Raw genomic sequence first — 17,235 nt, 5'->3', positions numbered from 1 at the left:
CCATGTGAGCTCTGATTTCCAATATTTTATTATAATCATCATCTCTTCCTATGTATCTCAGCATCAACAAAATATTTTTGCATTCATAGGCGAAAACTGGTGATTGAAATTTCGTGAAGATCTTGCCGCAATGAGAAATGCCTTTGTTTGAATGAAGTCCATCCCATAGCTTTTATCATGTCTGCAACACTCTCTCCATTATTTCTCAATGAACACAAAATGTGCTGCCCTTCTTTAAACTTTCTCAATGTACTCCGTTAATCCTATCTCATAATGATCCCACATCATGCAGCAGTGCTTCAAAAGAGGGTGGACAGGTGTAGTGTAGGCAGTATCTTTAGTAGATCTGTTACTTCTTCTAGGCGTTCTGCCAGTAAAACACAGTCTTTGCCTCACCTTCCCCACAACATTTTTTTGTGTGTTCTCTTTCAGTTTAAGTTGTTTGAAATTGTAATTCCTAGGTATTTAGTAGAATTTATGGCCTTTAGATTAGATTGATCTTATGTTAACACAGTTGAGTGGGTTCCTTTTAGCACTCATGTAGATGACCTCACACTTTTCATTATTTAGGGTCAATTGTCCATTTTCACACCAAACAGATATCTAAATTGTTTTGCAATTAGTTTTGATCTTCTGATGACTTTACTAGATGATAAATGACAGCATCACCTGCAAGCAACATAAGATGGCTGCTCAGATTGTCTCATAAATCAGTGATAAAGAGGAGCAGCAGAGGGCCTGTGACACTACCTTGAGAAACACCAGAAATCAATTCTGTTTTACTCAGTGACTTTCCGTAAATTACTATAAACTGTGTCCTCTCTGGCAGGACACCGTGAGTCCATTCACATAACTGAAATGATATTCCATACTTGCACAGTTAGAGTACAAGATGCTTGTGTGTTACGGTGTCAAAAGCCTTCTGGAAATCTAGAAATAAGGAATCAGTTTGAAATCCGCTGTCGATAGCATTCAGCACTTCGTCAGAGTAAAGATCTACTTGTGTTTCACAATAACAATTTTTTTATAAATCTGTGTTGACTATATGCTAAGACACTGTTCTCTTCAAGGTAATTCATAGTGTTCGAACACAATATATGTTCCAAAATCCTACATCATATAGACATGAATGGTAGGGGGCCTGTAATTTAGTGGATTACTTCTCTTGCATTTCTTGAATATTGGTGTGACATGTGCAACTTTCCAGTCTTTGGCTACAAATCTTCTGTTGAGCGAGTGGTTTTACACGATTGTTAAGTATGGAGCTATTGTATCAGGATACTCTGAAAGGAACTCTACTGGTACACAATCTGGACTGGAAGACTTGCTTTTATTAAGTGATTTAAGTTGCTTCACTGCTCCGAAGCTATCTACATCCAAGTTACTCATGTTGGCAGGTATTCTTGATTCAAGTTCTGGAACATTTGCTTGTTCTTCTTTGGTGAAAGCTGTGTTTAGTAACTCTGCTGTGGCAGCACTGTCACCAATAGTATTTTGATTGCTAACACACAGAAAAGGCATTGATTGTTTCTTGCATATTTTACATACGAGCAGACTCTCTTTGGACTTTCTACCATGTTTTGAGACAAGTTTTGTTGTGGAATGTATTATAAGCATCTCACATTGAAGTCCGCACTAAATTTTGAACTTCAGTAAACGATCACCAACCTTGGGGATTTTTACATTCATTTAAATTTGGCATGCTCTTTTTGTTGTTTCTGCAACAATGTTCTGACCTGTTTTGTGTACCACGGGGAAGCAGGTATGTCTTCAGTTGCTGTTGACAGTGTTTCTGTGAATTCATGCCACAAATGGTCTGTACTTACAGTGTTAATTTGGAAGGAGTGGAGATTATTTCTCAGGAATATGTCAAGTGAATTTTTATCTGCTTTTTTGAATAGAGATATTTTTCATTTGTTTTTGGAAGAGTTGGGTGTTACATTATTCAGTGTTGCTATGACAACCCTGTGTTCACTAATGTGTGTATCCATTTTGATGCTCATTATTAACACAGGAATACTTGTTGCTAAGAGTTCAAGTGTGTTTGGACAACCACTTGCTATTCAAGTGGGATCATGTACTAACTGCCCAAAATAATTTTAAGAGAATGTGTTAGCACAATTTTGGATGATGTTTTATGCATACCTCCAGATTTAAATATGTATTTTTGCCGATATGTTGAGAGTGAATTGAAGTCACAGCAACTATAATTTTGTGAATCGGGTATGTGTTTGAAATTAGACAAGTTTTCTTTGAACCTTTCAGCAATTGCATTGTATGAGTTGAGAGGTCAATATAGGAATCCAACTATTAATTTATTTCAGTTGCCTAGAATGACCTCTACCCATACTAACTCTCCAGAAGTATCTACTTCAATTTTGCAACAAGGTAAGCTACTTCAAACAGCAACAAAGACTCCACTGCTAACTGTATTTAGCCTATCGTTTCCGAATACCATTAGATCCTTTGTAAAAATTTCAGCTGAATTTATCTTGGCCTTTTGCCAGCTTTCAGTGCCTGTAACGATTTGAGCATCAGTGCTTTCTATTAGCGCTTGGAGCTGTGGTACTTTGCCAATTATGACTGCTATTTGTATGGTTTCTAAATCGATTTTGTTCCTGCGTGTGTGATCTGCACCCTGTGTGAAAAACAGAAAGAGCTTCAGTCTCTCAGAGATACACTAACAGGTCATTCCATGTCAATTCAACTAATTTGAGAAAATGTTCCAGCTGATACCCTCAGATTTGGCTGAAATTTAGCACACCAATGTTACCAAGTGTGGAACACTCATGTACAAAATTTTAAGTTCCCCTGCCAATTAGTTCCAGAATTATGGCTTGTGAAAGGAGGTGGCGTGACCCGGAAATTGCAACCCGCATCTGGCAATCTATCTTCAGACCCAACTTCAGGTCTTAATAACTTTGGAACTATTCCGCACAGTCCAGTGAAATTTTTACAACCCAGTAACATCCACTTAAGAGAACACACTCTATGAATCAAAACACCAACAACATATTTCTGAGGGAAAATAAAAAATTCCAAAATGTGATTTAAAAAATGTAATACGTTAAAAGGTACATATTGTAGGTGCCCTCTATGCCAAATATAATTCACTCAAAGAGGGTATACGTTTTTTTGTGGTAAGCTTAATGTGGCCTAAACACACAGAGAACTCATCTTCCCCATATCACTCACACAAACAGAGTTACATGCACATGAAAATACAAAAATTTGAAAAAATTACCTGAAAAACATGGATTTTCTAAGAGTGGTAGCACAAAAGGGAAGTGATATCCAAGCCAAATTTCAAACACAGCATAAGTAGACCATAATATAATATGTGGCAAAATTTCAACTTGTTATTGCAAGGCATATGTGTACAATAAATATGTATTTGGTTAAGTTTCTTTTAACACGATTTAGTAAGTAATAGTGATGATGCATACAGCTTGTTTCAGATAAAGCTGCAGCAATTGTTGGGAACCATTAGACAACAGAAAGTTAAACAATGATAGTTTTCAGGTACAGAATGAGTCATTGTTAGGCAGGAACAACAAAGAAATTACTCATGTTTTTAAGATTCTATTTCAGACTGGTCAGTACTCTTGTGGAAAGTCAGTATGGAGGTAGAAGAGTGTACCAGTGGTGCTTTTGTTTAAACAAGTTGCGGTATTGGTAGAGCACAAGCATCTGAATGTCATAAAACAACATACGGAACAAAGTGTGGCATTCGCTTTGTACTATATGATCTGGATGAATCGGACCAAGATTTGTTGCTATGGAGATCCGAGATACACCCTGTGGGCACAAGAAGTACAGTTCCAGGAAACTTTAGTGTTTGTTATCATCATATGAAAGTGTTTCTGGATAAGTATTCTTTCCTGCAAAGAAGTTGTTTTGATCCATTTCGGATTCATAAGAAGACAGTGAAGTGTAGCCTCAGAGAAATTGATAAAATCAGTATTGAAAGTGAAACAGTGCATGGGACTTAACATGAAACCAGGACAAAAGTTATGTTCCAGGTGTGTTACACTGCTAAAAAATGAAGAATATTCTGATAATTTACATGACAGGGACGAAGAGTATCAGCCACCTACAACCACAGCAGATGAGCAATTAAATACTTCAGTGACTGCTCTTGGTTTGTCTCCCATGTAAACACACAAAGTTGGGAAAAGAGACAGGTCCAGCTATGGTAGAAGAAAACTACAAGAAGCTCAAATGGAAGTAAAACACAAAATAGCTGACACACTAATGGTGGAAGAGGAAGGACTATCTGCTTCAAAGGAACAGAAATCATGCCAGAAATGCTCTGATTTGGACAAAATTGTGCACAATTTGAAAGAAAAATGTGCCATATCCACACACCAGAAAAAAGTAGCTATTCTTATCCTTGCACCTTCCAGCTGGTCTATTGACTACACTGCAAAGGAATTCAATGTTTCTACAGATATGGTAAAGCAAGCTAGAAAAATAAAAGAAACTCAAGGAGTGCTTCCACAACTTCAGCAGGCTCAGGGTAAGCAATTGAGTTCAGAAATAAAGTTGCTAGTGTCGGAGTTTTATGAAAATGACTACAGCCGAATAATGCCTGGAAAAAAAGACTATGTAATGGTGAAAATGAGAAATGTACGTGTACAGATGCAAAAAAGACTGTTGCTATGCAACATATCAGAACTATATGTAGAATTCAAGGAAAAGTATCTGAATACCAAAGTAGGTTTATCATCTTTTTTCAATCTTCGGCCAAAATGGGTTGTGCCTGTAAGTGCATGGGGCATACAATGTTTGTGTATGTGAGACCCATCAAAATGATAAGCTGATGTTTGCTGCTATAAAGGATTCTGGTCTGGATTACAAAGGTGCAATGAAGCTGCTAGTGTGTGACATCAGTTCCTACCAGTGCATGATAGACAGGTGTGAAAAGTGTCCTGGTAAGGCAAATTGTGCAGAACACATGAATAACAAACTATATGGTGAACTCTTTATGGATGATGATGAACTTGTTTCTTATAAATAATGGAAACACACGGATCGCACAAGTCTTGAAACAAAGCATGGTACAGTGGAAGATTTTGTTGAAATGTGTTGTCAAAAAACGGACAAACTGTCTACACACAGCTTCACAGCAACGGCACAATCGGCGTATCTCCCGTTTTATAAGGATAATTTGAAACAAGATGAAATTATAGTAATACTAGACTTTTCTGAAAATTAAGCATTTACAGCTCAAGATGCCATCCAAGGATATCATTGGGACAAGAGTCAAGCAACTCTCCAGCCATTTGTGATTTACTATAGAGGTGAATCAGGTGATGTGTCTGTCATGAAGCTGTGCATTTTTAGTGACTGTTTAATTCATGATGCAATTGCAGTTCATGTCCACATTCGCACTGTCATGGCATATGTGAAAAACAAGCCGCCTCGCATACATTTTGCGAAATACTTCAGTGATGGGGCAGCTAGTCAGTACAAAAATTGTAAAAATTTCAAAAATTTATGCATGCGTTACCATGATTTTCAGATTCATGCAGAATGAAATTTTTTCACAAGTCATGGTAAAAATGTATGTGATGGTATTGGTGCTACCATTAAGCACATGGCATCACGAGCAGTCTGCAGCACCCTACAGAAGGTCATATTCTAACACCTCTTTAATTATTTACTTGGGTACAGAAAAATATCTCTGGCATACAGTCATTCTATGTTTCGAAAGATGAGGTTAAATCAGTCGAAGAGTTGCTAAAAAGCAGACTAGAACACGTTAAAACTGTTGCAGGCACAAGGAGCCATCATCACTTCTCTCCAGCAGACTCTGACAATGTGCAGATGAGCAGACTGTCCGGTTATAATTATAGGTTCATGCACAACATGTGTCTTCACAGTGTGTCTGACTCAGGATTGAGAAGCAAAAGCAGCAACATACAACCAGGTTGCTGTGTTATTGCTGTTTATGATGACAAATGGTGCTTAGGATGTGTTGCAGAGTGCTGTGAAGCAGAAGGTGGTGTATTTGTGAACTTCATGGCACCAGCAAGATCATTTCATTGGCCACGTTTGGCAGACAGGTGTTGGATTCCTTTTGAACATATTCTTATGACGGTTCCAGTTCCTACCACAGTGTCAGGAAGACAGTACAATTTGCCACTCAGTGTACAGAGTACAGTAGCTAAAGTGTGGGAGAACTTCTGTTCAAAGCACAATCGACTAGTTTTTAGCCGTTAAGGTACAGTAAACATTAATGGTAGTTGTGTTAATCTGTCTATATGTTGTTGCTTAGTGATTAAACAGTTGTGGTAGAGGATAAGAAGAGGCTAAAGAGTTTACGATATGTTTTTACAAAATTGTGTTGTGGAACAATGGCCACATCACCAAACACAACTGTCTACTTCCATTGTACACAAATGTCTTGCAATAACATGCTGAAATTTTGAGATATATATCATTATGGTCTACTTATGCAGTGTGTGAAATTTGGCTTGGATACCACTTGTCCCTTTTGTGCTACCACACTTCAAAAATCCATTTTTTCAGGTAATTTTTCAAATTTTTGTATTTTCGTGTGCATGTAACTTAGTTTTTGTGACTGATATGGGCATGATGAGTTCTATATGTGTTAAGGCCACATTAAGCTTACCACAAAAAATTATACACTTTTTTAGTGAATTATATTTGGCATAGAGGGCACCTACAGTATGTACCTTTTAACACATTACATTTGTTTTAATCACATTTTGGAATTTTTTTATTTTCCCTCAGAAATATGTTGTTGGTGTTTTGATTCATGGAGTGTGTTCTCTAAATGGATATTACTGGGTTGTAAAAATTTCACTGGACTGTGCGGAATAGTTCCATAGTTATTAAGACCTGAAGTTGGGTCTGAAGATAGATTGCCAGATGCGGGTTGCAATTTCCGGGTCACGCCACCTCCTTTCACAAGTTGTAATTCTGGAACTAATTGGCAGGGGAAACTAATACTTTTTACACGAGTGTTCCACACATGGTAGAATTAGTGTACTGAATTTCAGTCAAATCTGAGACTATGAGATGGAGCCCCTGGTTGAACTGACATGGAATGACCCTATAACCTAAAAAACTGCCAAATGTCACACAGCCTCAGTTACCTGTGTAGCGGCCTCCTGTGTGTAATGGACATCTGACCTATTTAGCGGAGCCCGAAACCACACCACCCTATGCCACAAGTCAAGGAATCTGCTGCCTACAATAAGAGGCCCCATAACACGGTAGCTACAGGCTGAGATGTTTCCACTGAAGCAGGACAAGTGGCTGCATCTGGCTGAGGGACATTGTCAGCCACAGACAAGCTTTAACCTGTTTGTCAGGCTATCCAGGGAGGCATTATGTTTGTCTCCCAGCAAGACTGTTGCAGCCCAAGGCAACCTCCCACTTGACAGCAGGTAAGGGGTTAACGTCAGTCCAAGCAGTAACTGGGCTGGCCATCTGTGCAGACTGTTTGGCAGACATGCTAGTTGTCCTGGATGTTCATTGGATCCCCCCAGTCAGTACACCGCTGTGATTCCCATCGACTGCAGCCTCAAGCTATGTAACCAAAGCCAACACAGCCTGGACCTGAGAGCAAAGTGTCACCTGCGTAGCCCGCATCTGCACACAGCAATTACAGTCCCTATCCATACTAAAGACTACATTACCCAACCAAACAAATGACTAATGACATGCTGTGAAAGTCTACTGCAGAAACTGACAAAAATGCAAGAGATGTGTCTAATACGATAGATTAACATACAATATTAGACTATTTCTGGCTTCAGTTGTGTGTGAGAGTTGCATTTGTGTGTGTGTGTGTGTGTGTGTGTGTGTGTGTGTATGTGTGTGTGTGTGTGTGTGTGTGTGTGTGTTTATTCTGGACAAAGGCCTTGTTGGCTGAAAGCTTATTTTGTGGCAGTCATTTTGTTGTGCCTATCTGTCTCAGCATCTCTGCTATATGGTGAATAGCAATTATCCTTCTCATAATATTGTTACAGTCCATCCTGGATTTTCCATTGTTAGATTAACATACAAATATTCAAAAACCAAACTACCAAAGCACACAGGTGGGATTAAATAATTTTCTCCCGGTTAGGAACTTGTAAAATGTCACAAAACTGTTTACTTTCTCACACAAATGAAAACACAAGAACTGTGTCTATTAAATATTAAATTAAGTTGCAGAAATTCAAAAACTTAATTACCAAAGCACATAGATGAAACTATATAATTCACTCCTGGTTAGGAACTTGTAAAATGTCACAAATCAGTTACTTCTATTGTTTCAGTCACTCCGCTACTTATAAACATTCTGATTTTATCATCGTAATGCTGCTGCTTTTCTTGAGAGGAAATAAACCTTTCGCTACACAGTATTATCCAATGTATGAGCCATTCCTGTCTTTCTTGTCTTGAATTTTTTGGTCTCATTGCCATATCTGTTCTTTTGTATTATCTTAGTCAAAGGTATTTGGATTTATAGACCCTTTTTTTTTAAATTTTGCCATACTATGTATTCAAGAAAACCATCTTCTTGTCTTAACATCTCTTTAGACCTAAAGATTTCTTCATTAATTCATGCATGGGCACTAGTTAGTGAGTACATTTAGTTACCACATTTTATGGTTAATGGAGAAATACTTTCAGAGGGACTTCTTGTACCAAGTCTGTTTTTCTTTTCTTTAGAACAAAATCTATCTTACAGTGAGGCATGCCTTTCATTGTGTACTTTCCAGGTTTATTTTACAGTAAATCTTGTACTTTCAAATTTGATAATATATTGATCCATAAAACTAGTAGAAACAAATTGCTACACTTTGGTCAATGATTTTTGTCAGCTATTTCAGTTTTACAACTTTTTAAATAGTTTCAGTATTCCATTTCCAAGAAACTGAGATTTCAATTTTTTTCACTGCATGTTGGTTAGAGGTACCCAAAAGCCAGTGGCCCAGCACTTGATAACCTGGGAGCAGTTCTCTCTCTCTCTTTGTCTTTTTTTCTCTTTCTGTTCTGCATATTTATTGCAAGTATGTGCATTCCAGGACTTAAGATTGAGAATGTGAGTCCCAAAATTCTATAATAAATGTCTGTGTTATGTACTACTGTTAGCTGTAATGTAAAGATTTTACTCATGTATAACATGATTTCAATTTCAATATTATGGAAAGTGTAATTACTATTCACCATATAGCAGAGATGCTGAGTTGCAGATAGGCACAACAAGAAGACTGTTTTGTTGTGCCTACTGTGCCTATCTGCGATTTAGTGTCTTCGTCCGCTATATGGTGAGGAGCAACTATCCTTTTAATAATATTGTTACAGTCCTTCCTGGATTTTCCATTGTATGATTTGAATTTCCATGCAGTCAACCTGAAGTATGTTCACTGTACTTTTATGAACTATCTTGAGCTAATGCTAGAGTTTCTTTCTACACAAAAGTCAACTTACTCCTCAGGATTCCTTGAGTGTCTAAGAGAGAGTCTTTTAGACAATTCTCATTTGCACTGTCTTCCTATGCCAGCATCGTCTTCTAGGTATATTTTTTGACATCGAGAACGCCTACGATACTACTTGGAGCATCTTATCCTGGAGCAGCTTCACAAAGGGGATATTCGTGGTTGTCTCATTATTTTTATTCAGTCCTTTCTTCTCGCCATGATATTTTAGATACTGAGTTGGGGACGTCCTGTCTGATCCCTTTGAACAGGAGAATGGTGTCCCTCAAGGAAGCATTTCAAGTGTGACTGTCTTTGTCATAGCTATTAATAGCACTACAGTCATAGTGAAAAGTCCTGTCCAGTGTTCTTTGTTTGCGGATGACTTCTTTGTGTTTTGTTCTTCTTCAAGCCTCGCAGCAACCACACATCAGTTGCAACTAACTCTTCAACATTTGGATGAATGGGCACTGATGAGTTATTTTGAGTTTTCCAACGAGAAGTCTGTGTGTGTTCTTTTTAACCGTTCTCATTCCATTGTAACCTTTCCTGAGTTGAAGATGACTGACACTGTCCTTAGTTTTAAAGGCACAGTGAGGTTTCTGGGCCTCATATTTGACTCTAAGCTTACGTAGTTACCACATCTTAAGGACCTGAAAAAAATAGTCACTTAAGGCTTTAAGTATCTTAAAATGTCTTAACATTATGACTGATACAGGGATTAATGAGCACAAGGGCATTGTAGCAAGGCTCAAAACCATATCAACCAAAACAACTAAAAATAAACACAAAATATTTTTGTTTAAAGCAGCAGACTAAAATTCGCTTGATGCCTTCCTAAGATAGTCTCCATTCCTTCCAAGCTAATTATGTAAGTGTAGACTAGATATGGCTCAAATTCAAAGATACAGTATCGACAGCAATAGATAGATTCATACCGCATAAGTTAATAAGAGATGGGACTGATCCACCATGGAACACAAAACATGTCAGGACACTGTTGCAGAAGCAACGAAAAAAGCATGCCAAAATCAGAAGAACGCTATATCCCCAAGAATGGCTAAGTTTCACAGGAGCTCGAAATTTAGTGTGGATGTCAATGCGAGATGCTTTTAATAGTTTCTACAATGAAACATTGTCTCAAAATATGGTAGAAAGCCCAAAGAGATTCTGGTCATATGTAAAGTACACCAGTGGCAAGAAACAGTCAATACCATCACTGCATGATAGCAATGGAAATGTTACCAATGATGGTGCCACTAAAGCGGAGTTACTAAATTCAGTTTTCCATAATTCCTTCATGAATGATGATGACGTAAATATTAAAGAATTCGAAATCAGAACAGCTGTTAGCATGAGTGACATAAAAGTAGATATCTTAGGTGTTGCAAAACAGTTCAAATCACTTAAGAAACGCAAGTCTTCCGGTCCAGATGGTGTGCCAATCAGGTTCCTTTCAGAGTATGCAGACACAGAAGCACCTTTCTTAGCAATCATATACAACTGCTCACTTGATGAAAGGTCTGTTCCCAAAGACTGGAAAGTGGCACAGGTCACACCAATATTCAAGAAAGGAAATAGGAGTAACCCATTTATTACAGACTCATATCACTGACCTCAATTTGCAGTAGGGTCTTGGACCATATACTGTACTCAACATTATGAATCACCTTGAAGAAAAAGGCTTATTGATACATAACCAACACGGATTCAGAAAATATCATTCTTGTGCAACACAGCTAGCTCTTTGTTCCCATGAAGTAATGAGTGCTGTCGACAATGGATCTTAGATCGTTTCCATATTCCTAGATTTCCAGAAGGCTTTTAATACTATTAATCAAATTGCGTACATATGGAGTATCATCTCACTTGTGTGGACTGGATTTATGATTTCCTCTCGGAGATGTCACAGTTCGTAGTGATAGATGGTAAATCTTCGAGTAGGATAGAAGTGATATCTGGTGCTCTGCAAGGTAGTGTCATAGGCACTCTGCTGTTTCTGATTTACATAAATGATCTAGGTGATAATCTGAGCAGTCCTCTTAGATTGTTTGCAATTCCAATTACAAAATGATCTAGAGAGAATTTCTGAATGGTGCGAAAAGTGGCAATTGGCACTAAACAAAGAAAAGTGTGACGTCATCAACATGGGTACTAAAAGAAATCCGATAAATTGTGGGTATACGATAAATTGCACAAATCTAAGGGTTGTCAATTCGACTAAATACCTGTTGTTGTTGTTGTTGTTGTTGTTGTTGTTGTTGTTGTGGTCTTCAGCCCTGAGACTGGTTTGATGCAGCTCTCCATGCTACTCTATCCTGTGCAAGCTTCTTCATCTCCCAGTACCTACTGCAACCTACATCCTTCTGAATCTGCTTAGTGTATTCATCTCTTGGTCTCCCCCTACGATTTTTACCCTCCACGATGCCCTCCAATACTAAATTGGTGATCCCTTGATGCCTCAGAACATGTCCTACCAACCGATCCCTTCTTCTGGTCAAGTTGTGCCACAAACTCTTCTCCCCAATCCTATTCAGTACCTCCTCATTAGTTATGTGATCTACTCATCTAATCTTCAGCATTCTTCTGTAGCACCACATTTCAAAAGCTTCTATTCTCTTCTTGTCCAAACTATTTACCGTCCATGTTTCACTTCCATACATGGCTACACTCCATACAAATACTTTCAGAAATGACTTCCTGACACTTAAATCTATACTCGATGTTAACAAATTTCTCTTCTTCAGAAACGCTTTCCTTGCCATTGCCAGTCTACATTTTATATCCTCTCTACTTCGACCATCATCGGTTATTTTGCTTCCCAAATAGCAAAACTCCTTTACTACTTTAAGTGTCTCATTTCCTAATCTAATACCCTCAATATCACCCGACTTAATTCGACTACATTCCATTATTCTCGTTTTGCTTTTGAAAGAGAGTATTCCAGTCAACATTGTCAAAAGCTTTCTCTAAGTCTACAAATGCTAGAAACGTAGGTTTGCCTTTCCTTAATCTTTCTTCTAAGGTAAGTTGTAAGGTCAGTATTGCCTCACGTGTTCCAGTATTTCTACGGAATCCAAACTGATCTTCCCCGAGGCCGGCTTCTACTAGTTTTTCCATTCGTCTGTAAAGAATTCGTGTTAGTATTTTGCAGCTGTGGCTTATTAAACTGATTGTCCGGTAATGTTCACATCTGTCAACACCTGCTTTCTTTGGGATTGGAATTATTATATTCTTCTTGAAGTCTGAGGGTATTTCACCTGTTTCATACATCTTGCTCACCAGATGGTAGAGTTTTGTCAGGACTGGCTCTCCCAAGGGGCCTTGTTTCGACTCAGGTCTTTCAGTGCTCTGTCAAACTCTTCACGCAGTATCGTATCTCCCATTTCATCTTCATCTACATCCTCTTCCATTTCCATAATATTGTCCTCAAGTACATCACCCTTGTATAGACCCTCTATATACTCCTTCCACCTTTCTGCTTTCCCTTCTTTGCTTAGAACTGGGTTTCCATCTGAGCTCTTGATGTTCATACAAGTGGTTCTCTTATCTCCAAATGTCTCTTTAATTTTCCTGTAGGCAGTATCTATCTTACCCCTAGTGAGAAAAGCCTCTACATCCTTACATTTGTCCGCTAGCCATCCCTGCTTAGCCATTTTGCACTTCCTGTCGATCTCATTTTTGAGACGTTTGTATTCCTTTTTGCCTGCTTCATTTACTGCATTTTTATATTTTCTCCTTTCATCAATTAAATTCAATATTTCTTCTGTTACCCAAGGATTTCTACTAGCCCTCGTCTTTTTACCTATTTGATCCTCTGCTGCCTTCACTACTTCATCCCTCAAAGCTACCCATTCCTCTTCTACTGTATTTCTTTTCCCCATTCCTGTCAATTGTTCCCTTATGCTCTCCCTGAAATCTGTACAACCTCTGGTTCTTTCAGTTTATCCAGGTCCCATCTCCTTAAATTCCCACCTTTTTGCAGTTTCTTCAGGTTTAATCTACAGGTCATAACCAATAGATTATGGTCAGAGTCCACATCTGCCCCTGGAAATGTCTTACAATTTAAAACCCGGTTCCTAAATCTCTGTCTTACCATTATATAATCTATCTGATACCTTTTAGTATCTCCAGGGTTCTTCCATGTATACAACCTTCTATCATGATTCTTAAACCAAGTGTTAGCTATGATTAAGTTGTGCTCTGTGCAAAATTCTACCAGGCGGCTTCCTGTTTCATTTCTTAGCCCCAATCCATATTCACCTACTACGTTTCCTTCTCTCCCTTTTCCTACACTCGAATTCCAGTCACCCATGACTATTAAATTTTCGTCTCCCTTCACTATCTGAATAATTTCTTTTATTTCATCATACATTTCTTCAATTTCTTCGTCATCTGCAGAGCTAGTTGGCATATAAACTTGTACTACTGTAGTAGGTGTGGGCTTCGTATCTATCTTGGCCACAATAATGCGTTCACTATGCTGTTTGTAGCAGCTTACCCGCATTCCTATTTTCCTATTCATTATTAAACCTACTCCTGCATTACCCCTACTTGACTTTGTGTTGGTAACCCTGCAGTCACCTGACCAGAAGTCTTGTTCCTCCTGCCACCGAACTTCACTAATTCCCACTATATCTAACTTTAACCTATCCATTTCCCTTTTTAAATTTTCTAACCTACCTGCCCGATTAAGGGATCTGACATTCCACGCTCCGATCCATAGAACGCCAGTTTTCTTTCTCCTGATAACGACATCCTCTTGAGTATTCCCCGCCCGGTGATCCGAATGGGGGACTATTTTACCTCCGGAATATTTTACCCAAGAGGACGCCATCATCATTTAGTCATACAGTAAAGCTGCATGCCCTCGGGAAAAATTACGGCCGTAGTTTCCCCTTGCTTTCAGCCGTTCGCAGTACCAGCACAGCAAGGCCGTTTTGGTTATTGTTACAAGGCCAGATCAGTCAATCATCCAGACTGTTGCCCTTGCAACTACTGAAAAGGCTGCTGCCCCTCTTCAGGAACCACACGTTTGTCTGGGTGAGAGTGTCACTGATATGATACACGAGTTGGGGTGGCAGTCACTGAAACAAAGGCGGTTTTCTTTGTGGTGATATCTATTTACGAAATTTCAATCGTTAACTTTCTCTTCTGAATGCGAAAATAATTTGTTGACACCCACCTACGTAGGGAGAAATTATCATCATAACAAAATAATAGAAACCGGAGCTTGAACGGAAAGATTTAGGTGTTCCTTTTTCCCATGCGCCATTTGAGAGTGGAATAGTAGAGAAGTAGCATGAAAATGGTTCGATGAACCCTCTGCCAGGCACTTAACTGTGAATTGCGGAGTAACCGTGTAGATGTAGATGTAGCCACAGCACGAGGAAGTAGTTTTACAGACATACGTGTGATCATGGCTCGATTATGTGTGCACGGTGTACGGGTCTGCAAGACCCTCTTATTTAACGATGTTGGACGTGGTGCACCATGAAGGGATTCAGTTGGCCACTGGGGCATTCAGAACAAGCCCCATACCAAGCCTCTTGCAGAGGCTGGTTAACCACCACTTCACATCAGGCGACGGTTGCTTACGGTGCGCCAGTTTTATAAAACACTGTCCACACCGTACACACCCACCTACCATACTGTTGCTTAGCCTTCACTGGAAAGGCTGTTTCGTAACTGGCAACAGGCAATGAGACCTGTGGGATTCATGCACAGAATTGCCTTCTAGAGATGGATGTGGCCTGTCTTCACGTTTTACATCATGGTAGGAGCAGGTTTCCACTGTGGCTTCTGTGGTGGCCCAGACTTATTTTAGAGTTGACAAATTTTAAGAAATATTGTATATCAGATTTTATGTTTCAATCTCTGTTTTTTAACATTTTAGATATGCATCACAGTTCCACAATAGTGTACACTGACGGCTCCAAGCAAGGAAACTTCCTCGGCTGCCCTGTCGTGTTCCCCAGCCGCGTCGCCAGGATTCGCCTTCCTGACGAATATACCATTTTCTCAGCTGCCCTCTTCACGATCCTGAAGGCACTGGAGCAGGTGCTTCGTATTGGGGGCAAACGGTTTCTCATTTTCTCCAATTCCCTTAGTGCCTTACACTGGACTCGCATTCGGGAGGACGACGGTTCAATCCCGCGTCCAGCCATCCTGATTTAGGTTTTCCGTGATTTCCCTAAATCACTCCAGGCAAATGCCGGGATGGTTCCTCTGAAAGGGCACGGCCGACTTCCTTCCCCATCCTTCCCTAATCCGATGAGACCGATGACCACGCTGTCTGGTCTCCTTCCACAAAACCAACGAACCAACCAACCTTAGTGATTTACAATTGTTACAGAACGTGTACCCAGTTGAGGAGTTAGTCTGGCTGATATATGACTAACTGTACTTGCTCCAGTGGCAGGATAAGCAGATGTCTTTCTGCTGGGTGCCAGGTCACATAGGGATACGGGCAAATGAACGGGCCAATCGGGCTGCCGAGGAGGCCCGCAGAGGACAGGATGTGGCACAGTGCCTTATTCCCTTGCGAGCTGTCATTTACGGGATGAGGATTGACTGGCAGTGACTGCCAATAAGCTGTGGCTGGTGAAGACAACAACCCAGCCGTGGCATTCCTGGTGTCAGTTGCTTCTGCGAGATGAAGTGACCCTCACAAATCTTAGAATCGGGCACTGCCCTCTCACACACAGCTTTTGACAATGTCGACAGGATCCCCCATTTTGTGATGCTTGTGGCGTGCACTGTCGACAGGATCCCCCATTTTGTGATGCTTGTGGCGTGCACATCTCTATCTGCCATATTTTAACAGAGTGCATTTTATATTGTGATGCAAGGACAGGAGCAAATATTGGTGGGATCTGCACTCTATTTTAGCTGATGGTGAGACGAGTGTGATTAAGGTTTTAAAGTTTTGTGATGTTTCTGGACTCGGGCCTTAACTTTTAGACTGGAGGTTTTTCTGTGTTGCAGAGTGGCTGTCTTCTCCATTTTTTATTCTTGCGGTCAGCCAGTGATGTCCATCTGCTATATTGTTTTAGCTCCTGACACCACTTTCTTCCTGTGTCGTTAATGTTTGCTACTGATGTAACACTTTTTTGCGTGGTTCTGTGCGACTATGCAAGTAGTTTATCAACATTTGTTACCTGTGTTTTATGTGCTGTTTTATCTTCCTGTTTTGTGTATTTTACTGACACTCGCACGGGCGCTAAAGACCTTGCTGTCGTGCGCCTGTACAAACGTGTCCGTGTCATTTGCACAGTCTCTGACCAAGTACTGCTGTGTTCATTATCAGGGTGACACCTGTTGTCATTGACACTTTATACAGATGTTTATTTACTTTTCGAATTTTCACTCTGATACCTGTATATTGTAAGAAGTTACATTCCAGGGTAACTGTGCACATTCGCAAAGCGTATACACTATTTGATCAAACTGTCTGGGGACCTTTATGTAACACTGAATTGATCGCTAGATGCCTCAACAGGCAGACCCACCGGCATAAAAGAAGGCAGGGAGTACATTGTTGTCAGCAGAGAAGCGGGAGAGCAGAGTTGGTCAGCCAGGAGAGCTCAGTGGCTTCGAATGTGGACTAGTCATTGGATGTCACGTGAGCAACAAATCTATTGGGGGTATGGCAACTCTTCTAAAGCTGGCCAAGTCAACTGTTAGCAATGTAGTTGTTAAGTGGAAACATGATGGAGCAACTGCAGCTAAACTGAGTACTCATATACTAATGGACAGGGACTGTCGAACGTTGCGTACGGTGATTGTAAAAAAT

At 39.8% G+C, this 17,235-nt stretch overlaps 1 protein-coding gene across 3 annotated transcripts in view; it reads left to right on the top strand.

Moving 5' to 3' along the window:
* Nucleotides 1-17,235, top strand: part of LOC126195266 (testis-expressed protein 10 homolog) — a 194,624-nt gene that overhangs the window by 47,992 nt on the left and 129,397 nt on the right. The gene's annotated exons all lie outside the window — the stretch shown is intronic.

This window comes from Schistocerca nitens, chromosome 7, assembly GCF_023898315.1.
Source record: "Schistocerca nitens isolate TAMUIC-IGC-003100 chromosome 7, iqSchNite1.1, whole genome shotgun sequence".
Taxonomy (NCBI): domain Eukaryota; kingdom Metazoa; phylum Arthropoda; class Insecta; order Orthoptera; family Acrididae; genus Schistocerca; species Schistocerca nitens.
Note: the sequence above shows the minus strand (reverse complement) of the source record. Positions and strands in the feature narration are given on the sequence as shown.